Source organism: Balearica regulorum, chromosome 1 (assembly GCF_011004875.1).
Source record: "Balearica regulorum gibbericeps isolate bBalReg1 chromosome 1, bBalReg1.pri, whole genome shotgun sequence".
Taxonomy (NCBI): domain Eukaryota; kingdom Metazoa; phylum Chordata; class Aves; order Gruiformes; family Gruidae; genus Balearica; species Balearica regulorum.
In genome coordinates, this window is record NC_046184.1 from 219249977 (window position 1) to 219258207 (window position 8231).

General features: G+C 47.2%; 2 long non-coding RNA genes across 3 annotated transcripts; one reads left to right on the forward strand and one right to left on the reverse strand.

Annotated features, from left to right (window-relative positions):
* Positions 1-4890: 4890 nt before the first annotated feature.
* Positions 4891-5712, reverse strand: LOC142599995 (uncharacterized). Its single transcript, XR_012833487.1, has 2 exons — positions 5602-5712; positions 4891-5048 (listed from the first exon to the last, which is right to left on the reverse strand). It is a non-coding gene; the product is annotated as an uncharacterized LOC142599995 (long non-coding RNA).
* On the forward strand, positions 5422-7896 carry LOC142599994 (uncharacterized). 2 transcript variants are annotated; one of them, XR_012833485.1, is made up of 4 exons: positions 5422-5712; positions 6919-6981; positions 7578-7624; positions 7760-7896. It is a non-coding gene; the product is annotated as an uncharacterized LOC142599994 (long non-coding RNA). The 2 variants fall into 2 exon arrangements; XR_012833486.1 differs by lacking the exon at positions 5422-5712 and having other exon boundaries at positions 5851-6981.
* The last annotated feature ends 335 nt before the right edge of the window (positions 7897-8231 follow it).

Here is an 8231-nt window from a genome sequence, read left to right on the forward strand (position 1 = left end):
TCTATCCTGGTTTCAGCTGGTATAGAGTTAATTTTCTTCCTAGCAGTTGGTATAGCGCTACGTTTTGTATTTAGCATGAGCATAACGTTGATAATGTTGCTAGTATTTTAGTTGTTGCCAAGCAGTCAAGGACTTTTCAGCTTCTCATACAGGCCTGCCAATAAGGCAGTGGGGGGGCACCTGAGAAGCTGGGAGAGGACACGGTCAATACAGCTCACCCAAGCTGGACAAAGGGATATTCCATACCATATGATGTCACACTCCAGATATAATTGACGGGTTGGGTGGGCGGCTCAGGAACTAGTCGAGCATTGGCTCCGCCAAGGAAGGATCCCTCCGAGCTGTTCCTGACAGAGCAGACCACCAGCATGTGGCACCGGGAGCTCGGTACCTCCATCGGCTAGGCGCTAAGCCACCACATATGGAGGAAGCCTTGCGGAGGAGCACTGTTGAGGCATCCGCCGTGTGCTGCCGAGCAGGCGAGGGGCAGGCAGGTGGTGCTGCGGAAGAGGAAAGGGCAGAGGCAGAAAGAGAAGTGTCGGGGCAGCGAAGGTCTCCTGCCGGCGCCAGGAGCCCTAGTGAGTCGCCCGTTATCTTTCTCGCGCATGACCTGGTCCATCTCTGCCACCCTGCACCAGATCTCCGCGGACCCACCTACCCATCTGACTCCCCAAACTTGTTTGTCTTCTGCCAACTCTGTCCTGTACCACTTCACCTATCTGTAAAAAATATAGAAGCTTAGTTATAAGAAAACTTATGTTAACCAGAAAGCTGCTTAAGGCCTAAAACTCTTTTAAAGCCTATAATCATGGGAAAGGGGTTTCTAATCAAGGTAATAGGTAATGAAGCTAACCGACCACGGCAATGTACAATGCTGCTACATTCCTTGTACAGTCCCTACCCAACTGGACAATAGGCCCGGGAACATTAATCTTATGAAGTAAGCTGTTATGGACAGGCGTATCCACAGCTAGGATACTGCGCATGCCTGCAAGAAGAGGGTCATCCAGCGGACACGGGTGCGTGACCACCAGAGACCCCTGAGGACCACTGACTCAAATCACTGAGCACACGTGACGGGGAGGAGAATATGGAAATGGATTCCAAGAAATGATTATCATAGGACTGCCTTTTCTTGGAAAACAATGAATATGTATATTTTGATTCTATATAACCTGTGTGTTGGCAATCACCTGTATGCACATTTGGTGGAGCTGTTTCCCCCATGCATCTAGCACTGCAATAAAGCAAACCTAGAGTAACTCACATCTGGTAGATTTCTTTAACAAATCTGTTTCCCTCTCCCTTTTTTTTATTCCTCCTTCTGTACCCAGTCAGTTTTTAAATTTTTATGTTTCCTTCTATTCATCTCCCTGTCCCTTTTTTAATATTTCTGTGTTTCTTGTATCCCATCAGTTTTTAAATTTTCCTTCCACATTGTCCTCTACCCATCTTCCTGTCCCTATGTTTTATTTCTTGTGTACATTTCTTGTACTCAGTTGCTTTTTAAAATTCCTTCTACATCTATCTGTCTCCCTTTCTTGATTTTTTTTTAAATTGTTTTCTATGTTCCTTGTAGTCCATTGGTATTTAATGTCTCTTTCAACAACTCCCTTTATCCATCTCCCCTTCCCTAAATTTTAATTCATCCTTTTCATCTGTATACCCCATCCCTTTTAAAATTTTCTTTCAATGTTTCCTTCCATTCTCATCCCCATTCCTAGTTTTTTCTTCTTTCCTGCATTTCTTGTAGCCTATCTGTGTTGGGTTTGTGTGGCAAGGTTTTGGTAGCGGGTGGGGGCATGGGTTATAGGGGTGGCTCCTGTGAGGAGCTTCTAGAAGCTTCCACAGTGTCTGATAGAGCCAATGCCAGCCAGCCCCAAGATGGGCCCACCCCTGGCCAAGGCCAAGCCAATCAGTGCCTCTGTGATAACATATTTAAGAAGGGGGGAAGTTTTTTTTTAGAGCTGGAGGGGGAAGTGCGGGGATGTAGCATCAAGGTCAGTGCAGGAGGAGGGGGGAGGAGGAGGCGCTCCAGACACCGGAGCAGAGATCCCCCTGCAGCCCGTGGTGAAAACCATGGGGAAGCAGGCTGTTCCCCTGCAGCCCATGGAAGAAGGATGAGGGGGTGTAGAGATTCCACCTGCAGCCCATGGAGGACCCTACGCTGGAGCAGGTGGAGGCACCCGAGGGAGGCTGTGGCCTGTGGGAAGCCCGGGCTGAAGCAAGTCCCTGGCCGGACCGGTAGACCCGTGGAGAGGGGAGCCCATGCCAGGGCAGGTTTTGGTGGCAGGACTTGTGACCCCATGGGAGACCCGTGCTGGAACAGTTTTCTCCTAAAGGTCTGCACCCCATGGAAGAGACCACGCCGGAGCAGTTCGGGAAGGACTGTAGCCTGTGGGAGAGACTCCATTTTGGAGCAGGGGAGCGATGAGAGGAGTCCTCCCCCCGAGGACAACGAAGTGGCAGAAACAACGTGCGCTGCACTGACCGCAACCCCCATCCCCCTCCCCCCATTCCCCCCCCCCCCCCCCTGCCGCTGACGGGGGAGGAGGTTGAAGCCGGGAGTGAAGTTGAGCCTGGGAAGGTGGGAGGGGTGGGGGAGGTGTTTTAAGGCTTGATGTTATTTGGTTTTTTTTTTCATTGCTCTATTCTGTTTAGTAATAAATTAGATGAATCCCTCTTTCTAAGTTCGGTTTGTTTTGCTCGTGATGATAATTAGCTCTCCCTGTCCTTATCTTGACCCGAGCCTTTTGTTAACTTCTCCTCCCCATCATGCTGGGGGAGGAGTGAGTGAGCGGCCGCGTGGCGCTCAGCTGCCGGCTGGGCCTAAACCACGTCACTATCGCTTTTAAAAATTTCTATGTCTCCCTCTATCCGACTCCCCATCCCTATTTTTGAATTCCTCCTTCCCTGTCCTGTAGACAGTCGCTTTAAAAATTTTCAGTGTCTCCATTTAGTTTGCCATACTCGGTCCATTTTTTGTCACATACCTCGTTGATTTTTACTTTTGTAGACATACTATTTTTCCCCTGTTCTTATTTATTTTATTCTCTTCTTTCTTTAAAGGTGTTGCATTTAAAATTTTCTACGTCAAAGTTTATTTGCTTTGATGTCCCTATATTTTTGTTTTCCCTATATTTTTGTTTTCTTATACCTCATCACTTTTAAAATTTTTCAATGTCCACTTTAACCAATTCTGCCTTGTTTCTCGTCCGTCTTGTACCCCGTTGCTTTTGAAGTTTTCTTCCTATGTCTCTCCATATTTTTCTCCCTATTCTTATTTTGCAACTTTTCCTTTTCTTTCCTTAATGGCTCTGCTTTTATCATTTGCTTCCTCTGTGTGTCTCTATCACCCTACTCTTATTTTTATTTTTTTCGTGTCTTTCCTTAATGCCTTTGCTTTTAAAATTTTCTTTCTACGTCTACTTTAACCCATTCGTTGTCTTTATTTTTAAATTTTTTCCCATCTGTTCTGAACACCATTGCTTTTTCCACTTTCATTCCACGTCTACTTTTATCAAGCTCCCTATCCATATTTTTAAATTTATTGCCGTCTGTCACGTACCCTGTCGCTTCTTAAATCGTATTTACTTGTCAGCATCTATTTTTTACCATATCATTATTTTAAAATTTTTTCTTGCCTGGCTTAATGCCATCCCTTATTATGTTTTCTTTCTATGACAACTTTTACATTTGACATCTGTTTTTTTTTATTGTTTTCTTGTCTTTCCTGTACTCCATCACTCTCCAAATTTTCTGTTTAAGTCTCTATATCTAGTTTTCTGTCCCATTTTTAATTTTTCTCCTGCATTTCCTGTACCGCAACTTTTAAAATTTTGTTTCTGCACATGCCAGTTTTGGACGGGATAGGGTTAGTTTCCTTCACCGTAGCCGGTACGGGGCTACATTTCAGATTCATGCCAAAAACAGCATCCATACTACAGCAACATGTTAATTATTGCTGATATTTTGTTAATATCGCCAATATTTTGTTCTAGCTACTTGCCTATTAATAAGGGTGTTTTGTAGAGTTTCTGATGCATAATTTTAATTTTCTATGGTTTTCTGGCGCTTTCTCTCCTTTGGGACTCATCTAGTTCTGTTAAGGGAGTCAGTCAGAAAGACTGTCAAGGTTAGTTGACAATTTACAGTAAGTCATTTACTCTTCAGCCAGAGATATTTTTGAGAAGGGATTCTCACAGGATATATTCCAGCTTTGTCATTCGGTCTTATCCAGAACGTAGTTCTGGTAGAAGTTAGGCGGTACGTGCGGTCTCACTCAAAACGATATGTAAGCCTGGAGCATTTTGAGGTTTTTACAGCAAACTAACAGACATAATTTTAAACAACAATAGTGTCATTGCATTTATTTAACTACTTTCCTACAAGATTTAGTATACCATTTGTCTTGTTCCATATATAACCCAGAAAAATCAAATCTAATTACATATCTGGTCACATCACCAACACAATAGATGAAGTTGCAGTAAAAGAGCAGGTATTGCTGTTTCTGGCAAGAGCTACTTTCTCTATTCAGCACTTAGCACACCATAAACTCAAGACAGGTAAGAAAATCTACTGCTGCTCCTCCGGCCACTTTTAAGCCTTGTGGTGGCCGGCCCCTCCTTTCTCCCAGGGGATGGTGGGAAGGATGGTGGGCAGGGCCTGGGGTATATGAACCGCAGGTCTCTGCAAGGGAGCTCAATCTGCTTCCAGGCTTTGCTGGTATCAGTGATACACTGTCCTTTAGTTGATGGCAGCTTTAGCATCAATTTGGCTCTTTGGATCGATGCATCAGAGATAGAAGTCTCAGGACTGGTCAAGGTTAAGCAGTGTATTTAATAGAAAGTATGCTTTATGCAGATTTGGAGGTTTTTTCATTTATTATTTTTCAGGTCAGTATTTTTATATTGAGCATTCAGAGGTTTGTAAGATCATTTAATAACATGTATTTCTTCTTTTTCTAGGTCCATTGCATTTTACTGGAATTCCTGATTTTACAGAAGATGGAACCTTGTTTTTTTTCTCCAGTTTTCCTGTAAGCTCTATAAGTTGCCAGTAGTATTTCTCTTAATAGGACCAATGATGAGATTATCTAGCAGGTATTAGGGTGAGCATCTTGTATGTACTTGCTCATGGAGTTTTAGCATTTCTCAGAAAAGCAGCAGGGATGTAAGGTATAGTGTCTTTCAGGCTACAGGACAGCTTGCTGCTTTTCCTGATTGCCCATGGAGTACCATGTTGTTCCTAGAACCTTTGTGGCTTGCTGCAGGCTTCTTGTAGATTATAAGCATCAGGACTCTGTTTATTTTGTGGGCCCATAGCTTGCAGGAAGACACAAAGTAAGAGTTGCCTGCAGAATGCAGGGTAAGGCTTCAAGGAGTGGCTGACATGGGGGGGTTGGGGGTGCAAATACAAGGAAAGAGCTGTCAGGAAGGAGTGGGGTTCCTTTTTAGAGTTCAGGAGAAGAGAAGGAGTTTCTAAAGTTTTGGGACTGAGGGACAGTTGTGAAAGAGGAGGGCTCATCACCCATTCTCAGATAAGTTTTACAGTTAGATTTGGGTGCCGCTGAGGTCTATTCTAGCTCAGTCTCATCACAGCCGACCGGAGGTACAACAATCCCGAGATGTGCGGTGTAAGCTATCCGGCCCTCAGCACAGCCATAAGCAGAGCTGAATGTCAGAAGAGTCTCATCTTGTGAAGCATGGGGTAGGTTAAAATATTCCCTCCTGAACTTTGAAGTCTCTGCTTCCCTGTACCTTCTGCTTTCTTTATTCCCTCACTTATTTTTTGCATCCGTCCCTTCACTGTATCTGGATGTCGGAGTTACTTAGAGACATGGACTAGGCACTTATTTCCAGCGCAGGCTCAAGTGACCATATTCCCTGAAATTTCATGGTGAAGAGGATGCATATCATTGGTGCTCATAACCATCTCCAGCCAGGGGTCTGTCTTTTATTGTGGTCCTGACACACAAGCTTTTTCTATTTTCTAGTTTTACCTTTTTCCATAAGTGAATGATGAGGCTTGCTCTAGGATCGGTCACAGCAGTTATGTTCTCTTGTTCTTGGAAGCATTTAAGGTTAGTTTAGAGGAGAGGGCTGTCTGGGAGGAGTCCCATTTGGGTGGGCAATGGGAGCGGGTTGCTCGTTGGCACGATGCTAGACTGGGCAGGGCAGTTCCAGCCTGTGTTATGTTTGTGTGTCTTGTCCTGTGTGTCTCAGCCCTTCCTTGGGTCTCAACGCCCTCTTTGTGCTCAAGGGGCACAGCGTCCTTCTCGGGCGCCATCCCTAGGCTCTCGAATGCCAGTACTTGTGGGCATAGCGCCAGTAGGGCGCTTCTTTGTTCACCTAGCAAGCTTACGGCGTGGATCATTCTTGCATCTCGGAAACTTCTGGCAGGTCTTCTTTTTGCAGCCTAGTCCTGGGCTGCATCGGGAGCTCTGCTCTCCAGCCGTCCGTTCTCAGGGACCAGGGCTTCTTCCCTGCATCCTTATGTTCTTAGGTCTTGAAGAGAGGCTTCTTGCCGCATCCATCATCTCGGTTTTGACCGTAACTTCTTCTAACGGGCTATCACAGTCCATTCTTTTCTGGGGTTGCCACGGAGCTTCCTTGCCTGGGTGTCATGCCCTGTAGGTCGCCTTGCTCAGCAGCCTCTCCGGTCCGGGCGTCCTTCTTCTCGCTGAGAGTTTTCTCTCACGTGTGAGTCGTGTTATTTGTAGCGTTCTGTGTAGTCTTGGTCCGTGTGTGTGTGTCTTGGGTGTGGAGCTGCTCTGTCTAGGAGTGTCGAGTCAGGGTTAGGTGGAATAGCAATAAGAGGGTACGGTTAGTGTGTCGATAGGGCCAGTGTGGAATTGTCTGGCTCTCGCTCAGCATCTGGCTGACTTGTTTAATCATTTGGTGTTTTCTGTTCCAGATGCAGAGAGACAAGATGCACCCCAAAGAGCAGCAGGGGAGGGGAGCAGAGCGCTGTAAGAAGGTGGGTCGGCCAGTGGCGGCTGAGGGAAAATGTGGCTGGTGGCTCTATGACTCCATTAAGACTTGTGGGTGGTTTTTTCCTGTAGGACACGGGAGGTGACTCGGGCCAGGTGAGCAGCGACTAGCGGGCAGAAGTACAGCTGTTATTTTTCAGGTGTTGCATTGCTGGTTAAGATTCAGGTATCTTTTGTTTGTGTTTTCTAGGTGGGGCACAAGGACGGCAGCCCAAAATGACGGAGGCCAGGCGGGCGAGCAGCTAAGGTCAAGGAGGGGGAGGTAGGAATCGGTGCGGGTGGCAGTGTTGGGCAGCGCCTGCCTCTTGCTCTGTTCTCTTGCAGGTTGCACAGGGAGCCTTGGAGGGGGGAAGCCACGTGCCGATGAGCGGTCCGAGAAGGTGAGGCGCCTGTCAGTGTCTAATAGCACAGCAGTATATGGCAACTAGTTTGAGCATTTCCTTCTGGTTTTGCAGGCGCTGTGCGGCCACCCCTTTGGAACAGGATGCCCATGTGAGGTGAGCCGGAGGAACGGCGAGGGTGGTCGTGGGAGCGGTGACTTCTCACAAACGTAGGAGTAATGTTGTGTCTCTTGGCGTCTTAGGTGCCACGAGGGATGACAGCTGCAGGGTCTGTCTCTGGACCGAGCAGGTGAGCGGAGAGCCACGGTGCTTCGGGGGGGGGGTGTGTGTGTGTGTGTGGTGTTGTGGGAACATTTGGTGTTGGCTGACTGAAGCAATGCTGACTGACCGTGCTGTTTTGTTTGTGTTCTGTTTTTTATTGTAGCTGATGAAGAGGAACCGGGCGACTGCAGGAACATCCCAATTAGCCAATGTGCGATGCGCACGTTGTTTGTTGCCGATGGATTCGGACCCCCAGCCCTCTGCAAGCTAAGTTGAGGGACCGTGGCCAGGGAGGGAGCGGTATGAGGAGGGGGGCAAGTTTGGGGGTTGCAGGGGAGGGGTTTTATGGCTAGCGCAGGGGAGAGGGCTGTCTGGGAGCAGTCCCATTTGGGCAGGGAAAGGGAGCCGGTTACTTTTCAGCATGATGCTAGACTGGGCAGGGCAGTTCCATACTGTGTGATGTCTGTGTATCTTGTCTTCTGTGTCTTAGCCTTTCCTCGGGTCTCAACACCCTGTTTGCGCTCAAGGGGCACTCTTGGGAGTCGCAGGGGATGGCTTTTAAAGTTAGTGTACGGGAGATGGCTGTCCGGGAGCAGTCCCCTTTGGGTAGGCAAAGGGAGCAGGTTAGTTGTCAG